Genomic DNA, 16,669 nt, shown 5'->3' with positions numbered 1-16,669 from the left:
AGAATTCCTCAGATAACGGAAAACTTTCTACTCTAATAGTGTCTGTTTTATCTTTAGAATGTGCCCCCTGTTCTCTCTTTTACCGACTTGACCAACATGCGGAAATTTAAATGTTATGTAAACAAACATCTTGCTGCGCAGTTCCCCATTTATAATACCTCATATAAATCTGGCCTCTAACCGCAGTAGGCCTTACTCTTGTTTGGAGTATGCCTTACTCTTGTTTGGAGTAGGCCTTACTCTTGTTTGGAGTAGGCCTTACTCTTGTTTGCAGTAGGCCTTACTCTTGTTTGGAGTGAGTCTCTTGCTTGGAGTGAGTAAATGCTAAAAATCCCGCTCGGGTTATCTTATTTCGACTTACTTGCGGCTGGCCAACGTCACCCACGCATTCTTGGATCTTTCTTAGTACATCAGCTGTTTTCATCGATGCCTTGTTTTTTTTTTTATTTATTTTTTTTATTCTATTGTCATTTCTAGCATTTGTTTCAGCCTTTTTTCGGGACTGTTCCTCGTCTTCTTTTAATTATTACCTCTGTTATATAAAGGTTGTGTTACCAGTAAAGTTTATCACTATGTCTGTGAATAGCCTAACGTCCACATCGCTTGAAAGCCACATTTTGGTGCTGATTTCGGTTATGACCTTTGGCTTGAATCTTATAAAGTGCCGTCAAGATTGCAATTATTTAATGCATGTATCTGGTGCTCTTTGATAACATTAGCTATCATGCAAAAATTTCAGCCTGCTCAAATGAATAGTTTTCAAGTTATTAATGTTTCTTCGAGATTAATCCATTCAATATGGAGAAAAAAAGTCCAACTTAGAATTTGCCTCTTTTTTTTTATTTTTACATAGGAGTCACCACTTATCAAGGACCGGAGGCCACTCGAGGATAAGGGTTAACGGGTATACAGTAGTCAACGAGATTATAGCGTACTAATCATAAGTAGTGGAAATTTTGTAAATTGGATTATTTAGGCGGACGGTCCATCAAGAACTTGTTTACGTTGGACTTGAAGACAATCAAATTGTAGTCAGTTGGAAAGCAGGCAAATGGAAGAGAGTTCCATAGGCGCGCAGTTTTAAGAAAAAAGCTTTGTTCATGGAATCTACGTTTAGGTTTAGGCACAGATAAAGAGTGTGGGAAATTATTGATAGTGGTTTTGACTAGATGAGTGTTTTTCATGAAAGTTTGGCGAGTGGGACCATAGATTGAAGCTGAGATAAGCACTTGACAGGATAATAATGATAAAGCAGTGATAGGCTCGCAACGTCTCTTCTGTGGGAAAGAGGTTGCTTAACGTTACCAGGCAGAGGAATGCAGTCACACAATTGACTTATTATTATTATGATAACTTATTATTACGATAACTTATTATTATTATTACGATGACTTATTATTATTACGATAACTTATTATTATTACGATAACTTTGTGTTTCATAATCATTCACAGGTGTTATTTCTCTTTCAGCTTCACTCTGTGATCAGTTGGGGCAGCGTAATCTACCATTTAGCAATTTTTTCCCCCTTTCTTGCATAATTATCTAGTCCTTGCTAAGTTAAGTTTGTTTTTTGTTTTTTTTTTGTTTTTTTCTCCACCATTTATGAAGGTCCAAAGGTCACTCGAGGATTAGGGTTAATGAGTGGTCATCAAGACAACAGTGTAATAATCGTTAGTGGTGGAAATTGGGTATAACTAGATTATTTAAGTAGGCGGCTCGACAGGAATTTGTTTACATTGTACTTAAAGACTGGAAAAGCAGGCCAGTAAAACAGAGTTCCAAAGGCGGGCAGTTCTAGGAAAGAAGCTTTGTTCATGGCATCTGCGTTTAGATTAGGCACATATTGTCGCGTCTGTCAGCGAGCGTAACCCTCTACCGTGCTAGAAAACTACTAACACCCGAAAGTATCCTGTACCTCTATAAGGCCACCATTCGCCCATGTATGGAGTATTGCTGCCACATCTGGGCTGGTGCATCTGCTACTAGTCTCTCGCTCCTTGACAAGGTTCAAAAGAGAGTCGCAAACCTGATAGGCCCTGAACTGGCATCTAAGCTTCAGCCTCTGTCCCAGCGACGAAATGTTGCATCCCTCTGCCTTTTCTACAAGTATTTTAGTGGTGAATGCTCTGACGAACTGCAATCACTTGTGCCCCCACGACGCGAGCACCCTCGACAAACCCGACAGGCTACTAGATCCCACCCCCACACTGTAGAGATCCCTAGATGTAAAAGATCTTTTTACTCCAATAGTTTCTTCCCCAGAACCGCAAGACTCTGGAATTCCATTCCAGGTCCCTGCTTCCCCAACAGTATTGACGTGCAGAAGTTCAAGTGTAACGTGAACCGACACCTTGCTGCCCAAATCCCTACATAGTACCCCAGTAGTTGTTTCCCCTGATAGTAGCCCCCTACACCAAAGTGGCAATTTGCCTTGTTTGGGGTGAAAATGTAATAAAAAAAAAAAATAGAGAGAGTGGGTAAATTTCAGTATCTTGTATAATTATCATGTCTGGTGCTTGCTTGGATTAGTTTGTTAGTCTTTCAGTACTCTAGATTTAATATCATTCTTCTACATCTTTCATCCAGTTTTTATTTGTACCATTTATGTGTGTTTGTGTGTTTATATATTTAGATTCTAGTCGTTTGTGCATTTCCCAGCAGATTATCTTACCAAATAATTCCTGTCTATTTTGCATTTTCTAGACCATATTGCCGCATTCACTTATGATTTGGTTTGCCCTTTCGTCTCTTTAGTTTTAAGCTTCAATTTATTGTCTTTGAATTTTAGATGAGGATTGATAATTTAAGTTATTTTGATTATTCGAAATACTGCTTTCATCTTGAGTATTATTACTACAAAGTTTCGACCGATGCAACCTTCGACCTTATTCAGGTGTATCTTGTCGAACTTGGGAATCTACACAGAATTTCAAGTAGAAGCCTTTATTTAATCCATGGGATTAGCATATGTTCCTTACATCAGCCATGACCGGGTAGAAGGCTTAAGTAACTCGTAATTGTATTCTTAGTATCGCCTGCACTAAGAACTGAACCTTCAACCCCCAAAAGAGTGTCAATTAGGGCTGAATTTTTCTTAATACTTTATCCGTTACAGCAGGGGTGATATTTTGCCATCGTAAATAAAAATAAAAATTCAAATAAAAATCGTTTTACCGTTGACGGAATACAACCAGCTTCCAATCATTGCACAAGTAATAGATTATTTATTTGAAACGAGCGCCAGAACAGAAGTGGCTGATTTTCGGTTAACCTTGACCCTTGGACCATTCGTCAAAGAGAGGAAGAATCATTCCGGAAATATTGCAACTGTGAAAAAAAGAGAGCAAGAAGAGGGGAAGAATGAAGAGGCGGGAGGAGAAGAAGGGTGAGGAGGAGGGGAAAACAATCCAGTCTCACAAGTGATGCATCGATCGCACCAGTTTGAATAAATTAACCGATTTAATGTTTCAGACTTCGAAAACTGAAGAGCGGCGTCAGTTTTTTTTTTTTCTTCTTCTTTTTTTCTCTTTTTTTTTTGTAATTCTTTCCTTTTTTTTCTTTTGAAGAAAAGAGAAGAAAAAGTTATTCCAACGTAAAGTTCCCATTGGGGGAGGGGAGCAGATCCCCAACTCCACACCCTAATTAAAAACCGTAAGTAATTAAGGACAAATTCGAAACTATTTCGTTCGTGCAGTACAAACAACACCTATATAAGCGAGGGTTTGATTTAATCAAATTTGATAATTTTCGGATTTTAAAACCGTAAAAATCGGATGTTTATGTAGAATAAACACGCATACATTTACTGCCTCTAGAGTTGACGAATTTGTAATAGACAACTACAAGTATTTATGGAACCGGAATATGCTGGTTGATTGTCGCTTGATTGTGGCATAGACAAACATTATGTTTGGGTTTGACGTTATTTAAAGAAATAATGAATTATGCCATTTTTTGCAAATAGTTGAAAAAGTAGAATTGGTTTATTTGAAATACGATTTTTTGTTATTTTAAATTTTTATTGCATTTACTTTTAGTATTCATTTATTCCATGAGCAATTTTATATTGAAAATTAAGTTTTCTTTCTCCATTTTCTTTTTATTTTTTATTTTTCAGGTGTGAATAAAAATAATTTTTTATTTCTGTTTAAAAAAAAAAAACGCGGAGAAACTGGTAATAAAAATGCAATTTTTAATTATTTCCGAAGAAGAATGCAAACTATTCCATAAATCAGGTCCAATGTAAGAGTTTACAGCTACTACTATGCACTATGCATGGAAAAGAAGAAAAAAAAGAAGAAGAAAGAAAGGAAGAATTAAGAAACAGTAGGAGAATAAGAAAGACGATAAAAAGAAAAAGGAATAAAGTATAAAAACGAAGGAAAACTGTGGAAAACAAGAAAAAAAAAGAAAATATACCAATGAAAATGTACATATAAATGTACCGAAAATGATGAATATGAAGAAAGAAAAGAAAGAAAGAAAAAAGAAAAGGATAAAGAAAAGGACAAAGCAAGTAAAAAGAAATAAACAAAACGGATTAGAAGATTAGGATGACGAAGAAGAAAATAAAATAAAAGAGAAAAAGAAAGAACAAGAAAAGGAAGAAAAGGAGAAAAGACTTTAAATTTCATATTTTAAACCAAAATAAAACCTTTTAACTAGCAATGAAATATTTGGTAGTTTGATAGAATGTGAAATAAACTGAAATTTAATAACCTCTCCTTCCTCCTCTTTCGCCCCCTCCCCCCCTTCTTCTTCTTCTTTTTCTTCTTCTTTCTCTTCTTTTTTTCTTCTTTTTCTTCGTCTTATCTGATAAGCTTAAAACTGTGAAGTTAATGGACACAATTGTCTCGGAATAAAGACACAACTCTCAATCGAATGGCACTATTGGCAGCAGCAGTAAATGTTATGTTTTGCCTTTGATATGCAGATGGTGCAGTCAGAGTTACAGGGAAACCGACCATGTGCATATACGATAGTACAAATACCATCGAGGAACCCATCTCTCCTATCACTAGCTATGGGTGAAATAGTAGGGTACTCTGCACTCTTGGGTCACAGTAAAGCAACTAGTCTATATGGACGAAAACTCCGAAATAGCATTTATATTTCAACGTAGAACAAGAAAGTCCACATTCTGAAAGAGGTGCATTAGCAACACTCATTCTAATCGTATAAATCGTTGAGGGACAAATACAATCACCAACACTCGTTCACACACACCACACACGGGCGCGGAAATACACGTAGACATTGAGGGAGTATTTTTTTAGATGAAACCTTTGGTCTACAACGTCATAAGCCAACATATGCAAGTGTGAGCGAATAAAACTTTCTTCCTTTTTTTTTTAATTAATAACTTTATTCTTACTTATTTACACGATGCCAAATTAGAAACACTGTCAATTTTCTAATGCGAGAAAAAATTCAACTCCCCAAAAGAAACACCCTGGGCCGAGAACAAAAACCAAAATGAGGGTCCTGTCGTTACTTCTTCATGAATGAGAGCACACCAATCGATGTACAATAAATTTATCCTTTCTCTAAAAGGAGGCAGTACTGTTTAGGAAGATGGGCACCTAAGACCGAATACATATCAACACTTTGATCATTTCTGTCTGTCCGTCTGTCTGTCTGTCTGTCTCACTCTCTCTCTCTCTCTCTCTCTCTCTCTCTCTTTCTCTCTCTCTCTCTCTCTCTCTCTCTCTCTCTTATATATATATATATATATATATGTGTGTGTGTGTGTGTGTGTGTGTGTGTGTGTGTGTGTTTCTGGGAAAATATGTTTATTCAATTATATTTCACCTTTTATTTATACCAGTCCTTTAATTCATGAAGCTCGATGTAGCTACAGAAGATATACACATAAATGACAAAAGTCTATTTTCCAAATTTCAATATGTTGACCATCTTACCGTTTATTTCTTTAAGTACGTTGAAATGCTCAATTCTTGACAACACCTGTTTCGTAGCGTAGAATCATTCATGTAATTATTATGTCATTTTTTTTTTTTTAATTTATTCCCTTCTTAACCCATCAGAAGAAAAGGAAATCATCAACTTTAAAAGAAAGTAAAAGAATCTCGGCATGATTACAAAATCCGAAAATTGGAAGAGAAGTTGAAATTATTTTTCAATTTGTTACGCCATCTTTGAATATACGCCGTATATTTCGGCGTATAAGACGACCCTTAAAGTTTTTAAAAAATCACCTTTAAAAACCAATATTTCATAAGATAGCGAGTGTTGCAATCTCTAGCCTAGGCTAAACAAATATGGTTTCGTGATTTAGCAATCGTCTTATACAACCGATATATGATAAATTTACTAAAATTTGCTCCAATTTTGTACCTCGTCTTATCTGATGGTCGAAATATACGGTATGTATATATATATATATATATATATATATATATATATATATATATATATATATATTATACTGTTGGTAGAATTTTTCAGTAACTCATAACAACAACACAATATGTCATTCCAAAGAGTGCTCAATGCATGAAACAGAGCAATATATTGATTGTTGGAGAGCTAATGTGTAGCCAATAGCTCTCCAACAATCAATATATATATATATATATATATATATATATATATATATATATATATATATATATATATGTATGTATGTATGTATATATATATATATCTGTGTGTATGTATGTATTTATATATGTATATATAATTGTGTGTGTGTGTGTGTGTGTGTGTGTGTGTGTGTGTGTGTGTGATAATTCTTTGAGGAGTACAAAATATTGCAATCATGAAGGGAAGACTTTATATATATATATATATATATATATATATATATATATATATATATATATATATATCGTGAGTACACAGTTTGAAATGTGACCATATATATATATATATATATATATATATATATATATATATATATATATATATATATATATATATATATATATATATATAAAGTGGAGGGGAGGCGCAGAATTCAACCTTGACAAAGCAATAAAAATGATTGATTGCACCAACAAAGCAACTTTCACTTTTTCGTCGTCGGTTGCTATTGAATTCTAACAGCTTTAATTAATTTTATTTGAACAATTATTGCCTTTGCTTGAATAAGAATCACTATTTGATAAAAGTTGATTTACTACCGATAATAGCAACAAAAGCGAAACAAAGAAAGAAAGTAAAAGATATATAAAAAAAAGAAAGAGGAAAAAAAAATGAACGAGGATCTTAGTGCAGCCGCACTCAACAACCGAACCGGGCAATTCGTTTTCCGGGGGCGGAGGTCGGTACTCGCTATAAATCTGTTCCGTCACTTTCGCTGGTAGATTAGATCGATGTAATTCGCAATGACTAACACAGTCTACGGTTTACTTATAAACAAAAACCGCAGACATCATGGACAGAATTTCTAGCATCAGAAATGATCCAGAAAATGAAGCAATTCTAGTAATAAAATTCTGTTCCGGAAAACGAATTCCTCAGATAAAAAAAAATCTCACAAAACTATCTATAATTCATAAACCTATCAGAAAGGATATGGTGTGTGTGTGTGTGTGTGTGTGTGTGTGTGTGTGTGTGTGAGTGTGTGTCTTTCTTGTCTCTGCGTAACTTTTATAAATATCCAGTGAATTATTTTATTTACTACTAAACGAACATTTATTGAAATCAAAAATAAAGTAAAACAAACTTTTTTTAAAGACAAACAAGCTCCTTGCATAAAAATTAAACGCACTTTTTGTTTGTTTTGGCTCTTTTGTTGAACGCGACTTAGAAAAAAGGGATTATCCTCTTTGCTCTGTGTATAAAAAAAAAACTAGCGACTACGTAACTTTGATAAGTACACATCTTCAATCACGAAAAGTAGAGGATATATATATATATATATATATATATATATATATATATATATATATATATATATATATATATATTTCTTTACTATTAATCAAATGTTCATTAAAATTAGAAAAAAAAACATAAGTTAAAACTAAAATGAATTGTTTAAACAAATTCTTTTTTTTTTTTTTTTTTTTTTTAGGTGTAGACATAACTATACTTTTTTCCAAGTCCTTCAGTCCTTTTCACTCGGCACTGTGTCTGCACCCGGATAACGCCGGGTAAATACAGATAGTGTAATATACTAAATAATATAATCATATTTTGTAATTGCTGTAGAAAAGGATGTACTGGCAGGTTTTAAAGAGAAGATGCCTTTATTGAATAAGAAATAAACAATTGGATCACAAATAAATTATAAATTGCAGTGGACGAGAAGGCGGCCCCGCGGCCGTCTTCTGAGGAAAACACAACAAACGCATCCTGCAACAATAACAATAATAAAGCAATAACAATAACAACAACAACTATAACTAGGGGATTTGGAATAAAGGTAAAACAGTCTTGAACAAAAATATGAATTCATTTACGCGTAGATATCACTTCCATAATTATGTTTACTTACTTGTTATATCTGACCTTTGTGTCCTTATCTATAATTCAATCTGTTTAAATTATTTGAAATACTTCGACAATATCATCGTGCGTACGATATCCTATCCGCCCGTCTGTCTATCTGTATATCTAATTTATTTGGATTTTAGATACTCAAAGACAGCCTATCGACGTGTAATTCCAGTCTTCAGTCAAATTATGAAGACTGGACCATCTTTTTCTCTCAATTTAAAGTGCTCATTTTTAGGGGGCGGAAAGGGGTCTTTGTATATCTCTCTCCTCATATTAAAATCTAATCCATGTCTATCTTTACCCCTGTGTGAGGAGGCAAGTTAAACAAGAATATATGAGCGCGTTTATGTCGATTCCTGAGTTGGCAAAAACAAAAAAGGATAAATTCTAACACGTTAACATTTTTAATATGTGCACGTAAACGCACCCTTACACATATATATACTTACACGCGCATACACCCACACATAAATACACCCACACGCACATATACCCCTAAATACGTACACCCACACACACGTACAAGAAAAAGAGCGGGAGAACGACTCAGGAAACCGTATGGAAGAATAAGCGTCGTCTGAACTCGCCGACATAGACAGAAATAAATACCCGCAAAGTCAATAATTATAATAAGTGTTCAGTAATCGTCCGTTTTTTTCTTTCTTTATTTATTTATTTATTTCATGTGTCTTGAAACATTATTTTCTTTCCATGAAATGTGTATTCTTTAAAAAGAAGCTTTAAGAAAGAATAAAAAGAAAAGATAAATATATATTAAAAATACAAAAAAAAACAGCTGATAAATAATCGTGACAATATATATATATATATATATATATATATATATATATATATATATATATATATATATATATATATATATATATATACTAACCTGTTTTGTTTCTGCCAAAATCTGCAGGTAAAATTCCTTGAATTTGGTGCTTAAGAAAACTGTATTGCATTTTTCATCCTTTTTTTTCATGTTTTTTTTTCTTTTTTGTGTTTTCTTTTTCTTTTTTTTTTTTTTTGGCATCGCATGGATTTTACAAGTCAATGCGATTCCCTTATTTTCTTTGATGTTATTTCAAAAATCGTCAATGTTTTTATGCGCACACGTCTCGATTGGCGGTGTCGAGAGAGACTCCGTCTTACCGCGTTATCATTTATAAACATTTGTTTTCACCCAAGAAGACGTAGTCTCGAAATTTATTTTAATTTTTCGATTTCGTAATTTTCTTTGTTCTTTCTTTGAAAATACTTCAAATATTTCTACAGCCTTCCATCACTTTTCCTTCAACATCGGCGAAACATTTTTATTTTCGTTTATTTAAAATGTTAACAACTGTGTTTACGTGCGGTTTCGGTTTACGTGTATACGTTTACTGTGTGATGTGTTTGATATTGTGTTTGAATTTCTCTACACAGTTTAAAAACTATGACAAAACGTATGACTGTGCTTTCTTTTCTGTCCTTTTTTTTTTTTTTTTTTTTTTGTAACGATCGTTATTTATTATCCTTGTTAAATCTATTCTTCGCTGATTATGTGTTGTATACGAACCATAGCTGATTTCAATACCAAAACAGAGATTCTTCGTCCGTCTGCACTCTCCATCACATTCCACGACCCCCTCCTCCCATCCACTCTTCTTGCATTACAACATTTACAAGCGGCGCGCGGTCGAGCGTTCGGTGCGCGTCTACCGAAAAAACGTGCGTTTATTTGTGTACGTCCGCGTCTTTGGTGTCCTGAGTGCGCGAACTGTTATTGTTTTGTGCCGTTTTTGTTGTTGTTTTTCCCAACATTTAAACAGCAATCCATCAGTCAGTTATAATAATAGTAAAATATTCCCAATTTATCATATGTTCGTAATTTCACCTACATTGTCGAGTCTCCAATTTAAAGAGGATATCTACAGAGAACACTCCGCCTTATTTCTTCTCCTTAACTTGTGTGGTTTCTTCCATCCCTACGGTCACTTCTCTTTTTGTCTCTTCATCCGTGCGTTTTTCTTCCTTCTTTTTTTTTCTATTTTCCTTTTCTTTTTTTTTTAATTTATGTTAACTATTCTTCTTTTTCCTTTTCCTTTTTCTCCTTCTTTGTCTCTTTTTTATCTCGCCGCCGTAAGCATCACAATTTACGGTAAAATCTCTCCCGCAAATCATATTATTATTGTTATTATTATTATTATTATTCCGCACAAAACAATAAAATAATAAAACACAGCACAGAGACAGATGGCGGGGGGGGGGTATAACTCTCCGACAATACCTATTCTATCCTAAGTTTAAAACAGAGCAATCGACAATATCAACTTAACAACAAGAAGGAGATTACGACAAGAAACAGCGAGAGAAAAAGAAATGTATATATTAAAAGAGAGAAAACACAAACAAAAATTCCCTCCCACCTACGTCTGGTCTCCTCTTCCGACTCCTCGCAGTTCGATCAAATATTTCAAAAAGGGTGAGCCCACATGTTTAAGAGAGAGTGAGTGCGAGAATAGAAACATTGCATGAAAGTTCAACTACTATAGCTGAGTACAAAATACAAAACAATAATAATAATAAAAACCCCAAACAAAAAAAAAAAAAAAACGTACAACCGTATTGTCGGGGTTAGAGGAAACAATCAATCCGCAAACATTAAACTGGGCGTTTCATGTTCTGTACTTCTGTCTACCCGGCCGGCATTTCGTAAAAATAAAGGTGGTCCCCACCGTCGCCACCGACCGGGTAGCGGAGATACTCTCTGGCGTTATCCAAGTAATCGAACTGTCGATTTCGGAGGCATTTCTATTTTATACCTCGGCTGTTGTTGTTGTTGTTATCTAATAATGTGGACACAAGCCAAGGCGAAATACTCGTTGCTGATTGGCTGATAAGAAGGGCACCTGCTAATGACGTAATAACAGAACTTGTTGGTTTATTATGAAAGGCGAGTGAGCGCAAATCTAGGTCGAGCTTTGTCCTAATTCGGGTGATATGGGCGTCCACACCGGGCCACACAATAAACCACCCGTTATTATAATCCTTTCTTCTCCTATTCTTCTTTTTATTCTCCCTTTTCTTCTTCTTCTTCTTCTTCTTCTTCTTCTTCTTCTTCTTCTTCTTCTTCTTCTTGTATGTAATTCTGTAATGTTACGTAATATTAGACGTAAGTGACCGCATAAAATGATAATTTATCTTGTTTGTGTTTCCCATGTGAATTAGGATGCATGTCACGAACGACAGACATTTGTAAGATACATCCATTCATTTTTCGCGTGTAGCAATGTAAGTGTTTTTTTTGTTGTTTTTTTTCTTTTGTTTTTGTTTTTTACGATGGTTCCATGATCCATGAGTAAAGTCTACCCTACTGCTTCTTCGCTCATAAATAGTGATTGGAGAGATGGATTCCACGATGGTATTTCCTATAATCCTTACTGCACCATCTGCACACCAAAGGCAAGGCAAAACATAACATCTACTGCTACTGCTAATGTCGATTGAGATTTGCGACTTTATTCCGAAACAATTGTGTCCATCATTAATTATTAACTTCACCGTTTTACGCTTAATAGATAAGAAGAAGAAGAAGAAGAAGAAGAAGAAGGAGGAGGAGGAGGAGGAGGAGGAGGAATCAGTAAAATTTAGTTTATTTTAGAACTTCGAAACCATAAAAGTTGCTGAATATTTTTAACGGTTTCATTGAGTTTAAAATATGAAATTTAAGACCTTTTCTTCTTCTTCTTCTTCTTCTTCTTCTTCTTCTTATTATTATTATTATTATTCATTTATTTATTTATTTATCTATTTATTTATTTGCTTCTTGCTTTCCTTCATCTTTTTGTCTTCACTTTTTTCTTTCTTTTTCATATTCATCATTTTCGTTTTCAACTACCTTTTTATCTACATCTTAATTATTATTTTTTCTTTCTTCTTTTTTTTCGTATTATCCTTTTTCTTTTTCTTTCTTTTTTATTCGTTCTCTCTTTTTTTTTGTGTTCCTTCTTCTCCTACTTCTTCATTCTTTCTTTTTCTTAATTCTTCTTATTTCCCTCTTCTTTTTACTTTTTGTTCTTGTACTTCTTGTACTTCTTGTTCTTCTTGTTCTTCTTCGTTATCGTTATGTCAGCAACGACAGATATTCGTAAGATACGTCTATGTTTTTTATTTGCATTATGCGATATAAGTCTTATTTACAACTTAAGCGTGATGGACTAATGCAAATGATATTTCAAACTGACATGTGACAGACCAAGAAAGCATTTTAATAACTCCAAAAACACACAAATATTTACAAAGTTTAATTGTGCCTCTATTTACGTGCCTCTCCACGAGAGCAAAATCCAGATCCCTAAAAAGGAGCTCTCTGGAATTTGACAAATGTTTTAAATTGTCTCAGATTCCTTCACTGAGTGAAAACAGAGAGGATGAAATATAGTATCAGAATAGATACTACACTTTGCTCCTCGCGGAATGGCCAAGGTTTGATCGTACGAGGTGCGTTCAGTAAGTTTCCAGACATTCTTTCGTATGGGCATTTTTATTGAAAGCACACACATGAAACTCTACCTCCATTCGAAGTAATCTCCTCCAGCTGCAATGCACTTGTTGTATCATTCCAACCACTTCTGGAAAGTCCCATGGAAGTATTCTTGTGTGAGTGTGTCAATGACCCTTGTCACATCTCCTCAATTGTTTCATAGCGACAGGTTTTTCTTGAGCTTAGGGAATAACCAAAAGTCACAAAGAGCAAGGTCTGGACTATAAGGAGGCTGAGGAACTGTCTTGATGCTCATCTTGGTCAAATAGTCTGTGACAAAAATGCAGTTGTTCGTGATAATCTTCCGCATCTTCGATTCCTCACGAATAATTGTGTGTACAGTTCCCACACTGACATCAAACTGTGCACTTATTGTCTATATTTACACACGACGGTCCTTATCTATGAAATTCCATATTTGGCCAATCAACTCTGGTGTTCTGACTTCCTTACTCCTCTTCCCACGCCCCTCACAAACTCCTTGCTTTCCTTGAATCTCTTATGCCACTCAAAAACTGTTGCTCGATTCATGCAAGATGACCCAAAAGCAGCCTGAAGCATCCCATACGTGTCTGTAACATTTTTCCATATTTGAAACATAATTTTCTTGCATGTCATTTGAATCTGAAATGATAAACATTGGTCAGTCACCTCATAAGATGTATAGCAATAACATACTGAATTTTAAAAAGTCTACGACAAATTTAAATGCCTGTACAAAAAAAAAAAAGTATGAAGTCTTATTGACGGCACCTCGTATCTAAAAAAAAGTATCTATTCTCTTCTGATTTGTCTACATACTCGAAATAATTGAAAAGAAAAAAGAGAAGAATAGTTTAATATATAATGCTATATGTGAGTTAATCGGGTTATCGAGGTTAGACAGAGATTGAACCTGAAAAATCGCTATTCAATTCTGACTAGCCAATTTTACTTTTTATTCTTCCACCAAATAACAGTAAATTAATATTAAATAGCATTAATGCTAATATAAACAAGTCCAAGCATTATAATTTGCATTGTTTCGTATTAGCGTAATAACATAAAAGTAAGAAATATCGACTGTTAAGCAAACGGTTGTACAGAGTGGGGTAGAGCAACTTGCTTATTTCGAACATCAATTAAAACATAAGTAATACATGTATACATGTAATTCTTTGAATTGCAACAAGTACAACATATAAAATTTTATTTTTTTTATCAGTTTTAAAGATGATGCCAGTAAGATGGTGCCCATTATTCTTTATACACTGAGATAATCGAACTCTGAAGTTTCAGTCAACTCTTTCCAGAATATCGATGGGTATGTTGGCGACAGCTCGGCGAATGTTGTTTTTCAGGTGAGTCAAGGTGCTAGGACGATCGTTGTAAACAATTGATTTCAGATATCCCCATAAAAATTACTCACATGGTGATAAATCAAGAGATGAGGTGTCCTGGGAAGTTTTGTCGCAAAACAGTCATTGACACGCGTGCTGTGAGTGCTGCTTGAACCACACATTTTTCACACTGATTTGGTTGAGTGTTGGCAGAAACCACTCATCGATCATGTTGGCATAACGGTCAGATGTCACTGATACTGTCTGTTCGTTTTCTTCAAAAAACATGGGCCAACTATGCGAACTCGCAATAACGCACACCACACAATTACACGTAGTGCGTGTAGGGGGCGTTGATGGAGTTCTCTGGTGTTTTCAGGACTCTAATAGCGCATGTTTTGCTTATTTACACATCCTGAAAGATAGAAGTGAGCTTCATCACTGAACAAAACAAGTGTATCGTCATGCAATCCCAAAAGCGCCTCACATGCCTTTTCACGAGCAATAAAATCGCATAGATTAAGTTCCTGCACCATAAACAATTTGTAGGGATGAAATTTCAATTCTTCTCACAGAACGAGCAGATAACCCAAGAGCAGATGCGTGTTTGCGGGAAAACCGTGGGAGAGATCTTAAAACAGATTGCCTCACAGCGTCAATGTTTTGGGGTGACCTTGCTGTTCATGGGAGGCCAGGTTTCTTTTTTTTTTTTGTTTGTTTACATCATCCATTTCCCTGAAGTTGTTTACCCATGAAACAATCGACTGCCAGCCAGGAACGCGTCCACGGGGGGAAGGGGAAGTATTGAAATGTCTACGGAATGCACGTTGCCTTCCGACGATTGAGCTACCGCTTGAAAAAGATGCCTTAACAGCGAAAGCGCGTTCCAATTTCGTCCACTCCATGATGCTCGTTGGGGTTCTTGGAAAATAAACGCAAAATAAATAACGCAAAACTTAAGCCCCACCCTCTCAAAATTCAATCCCTGCCATCCTTGGACCAATCAAATCCATTGATGTCCTACTCTAGTTGGAAACCCATCGTGGAGCACAAGGAGGAAGCTTCACATACTTTTCCACAGTGATTTATTCCACAATACATTGTAGTCTACATTGCACTGTAGAGAACCTACAGTTGATTTTATAAATTATTTTTTATATATAATGGCTTGCATTAAAGTTTAAAATGCAAAAGTCAAGTATTATGGCTCAGAGATTACAGTTAAAATAGCTGCAATAGCTTGCCTAAATCTATATTGTTGGTCGGACAGACGTTTAGCAACTGTAAGGTGGCGGACTAGAGCTTCATTAATTATGGACTCCAATATTTTGATGAAAAGAGGGAGGAGGCTAATAGGCGCTAGATAATTTAATGTGTTAGTTCTTTCGCTGTAAACTGGTACCACAGAAACAGTTTTCCAGCAGTCAGGGAATCAAGAATAAGGCATTTTTTGAAAACTTTGGAGACAACTAGAGCAACCTGTATATCACTCTATATATAATAGTGCCACACCTCGGCGGAGCATTTCTTTAATAGTACAGCCGGGATGCGATTAGGTCCACCTGCTTTTTTGGTGTCTAAGGTTTTTATGATATAATGTACTTGAGAAGGGGTGATTTTCAGATCATCTAGTGTGGTTTCTGTCCGCAAAAGAAAACCGACAGGCAAGCATGTTAGCTTTCTCGGTTGTCGTGCAAATAACCTCATGATTGTTGAATAGTAGGGGAATTGTTGATTGACCATTATTTACTACACTGTTGTAATTTTTCCAGAAATCACGCTTCAATGCGTTTTGTAGTAGTTTCGGTGTATTCTCTCTCAGCTGTCGCTATTTCGTTTTTACATTTACTTCTAGCTTCTATAAACTTTTGTCTGATTGTACTGGACTTATGTCGGATAAATCTGCGGTATTCATATTGCCTTTGAGCAGTGGCAAGTGCGCAAGTAGAAATAAACCATTGGGGAGAGTGAGGTTTGCTCTAGAACATCCGTGTGGGAAGATGTTCTTCAATTGACACTTTGAACCATTCAGTGATCTCAGTTACGCACTGTTCCGCAGGAAAAGAAAAGATATTCCCCCATGAGACGTCTCTTATGTTATCTCTCATTGCATCCCAGTCAGCCTTATTGTAGTACTTCGTCGTTTTGAGCAATGGCTCTTCAACTTAGGGATCAAGAGTATAGAATTATGTCTATCATTAACACAGAATTATCAGTATTCCTGAATGGGCAATGGGCATTTGTTAAACAATCCTCAGGAACTGTTGTCAGAAATAGGTCCAGAAGTGAGGCTTGCTGGTCCTGACGATCTGGGAAACAGGTCGGGAACGTTACTGTCTGTATCAAGGAATGG

At 35.3% G+C, this 16,669-nt stretch overlaps 1 long non-coding RNA gene across 1 annotated transcript in view; it reads right to left on the bottom strand.

Annotated features, from left to right (window-relative positions):
- The window catches only part of LOC145292125 (uncharacterized), an 80,943-nt gene extending 68,919 nt beyond the window's left edge, over positions 1 to 12,024 (bottom strand). Inside the window, exon 1 of the long non-coding RNA XR_013869556.1 lies at positions 9,365 to 12,024. This is a non-coding gene — a long non-coding RNA (uncharacterized LOC145292125). The remainder of the gene's footprint in view (positions 1 to 9,364) is intronic.
- Positions 12,025 to 16,669: the final 4,645 nt, after the last annotated feature.

This window comes from Euprymna scolopes, chromosome 13 (assembly GCF_053919585.1).
Source record: "Euprymna scolopes isolate OS-2025 chromosome 13, ASM5391958v1, whole genome shotgun sequence".
Taxonomy (NCBI): domain Eukaryota; kingdom Metazoa; phylum Mollusca; class Cephalopoda; order Sepiida; family Sepiolidae; genus Euprymna; species Euprymna scolopes.
This window is presented reverse-complemented; position numbering and strand designations above follow the sequence as displayed.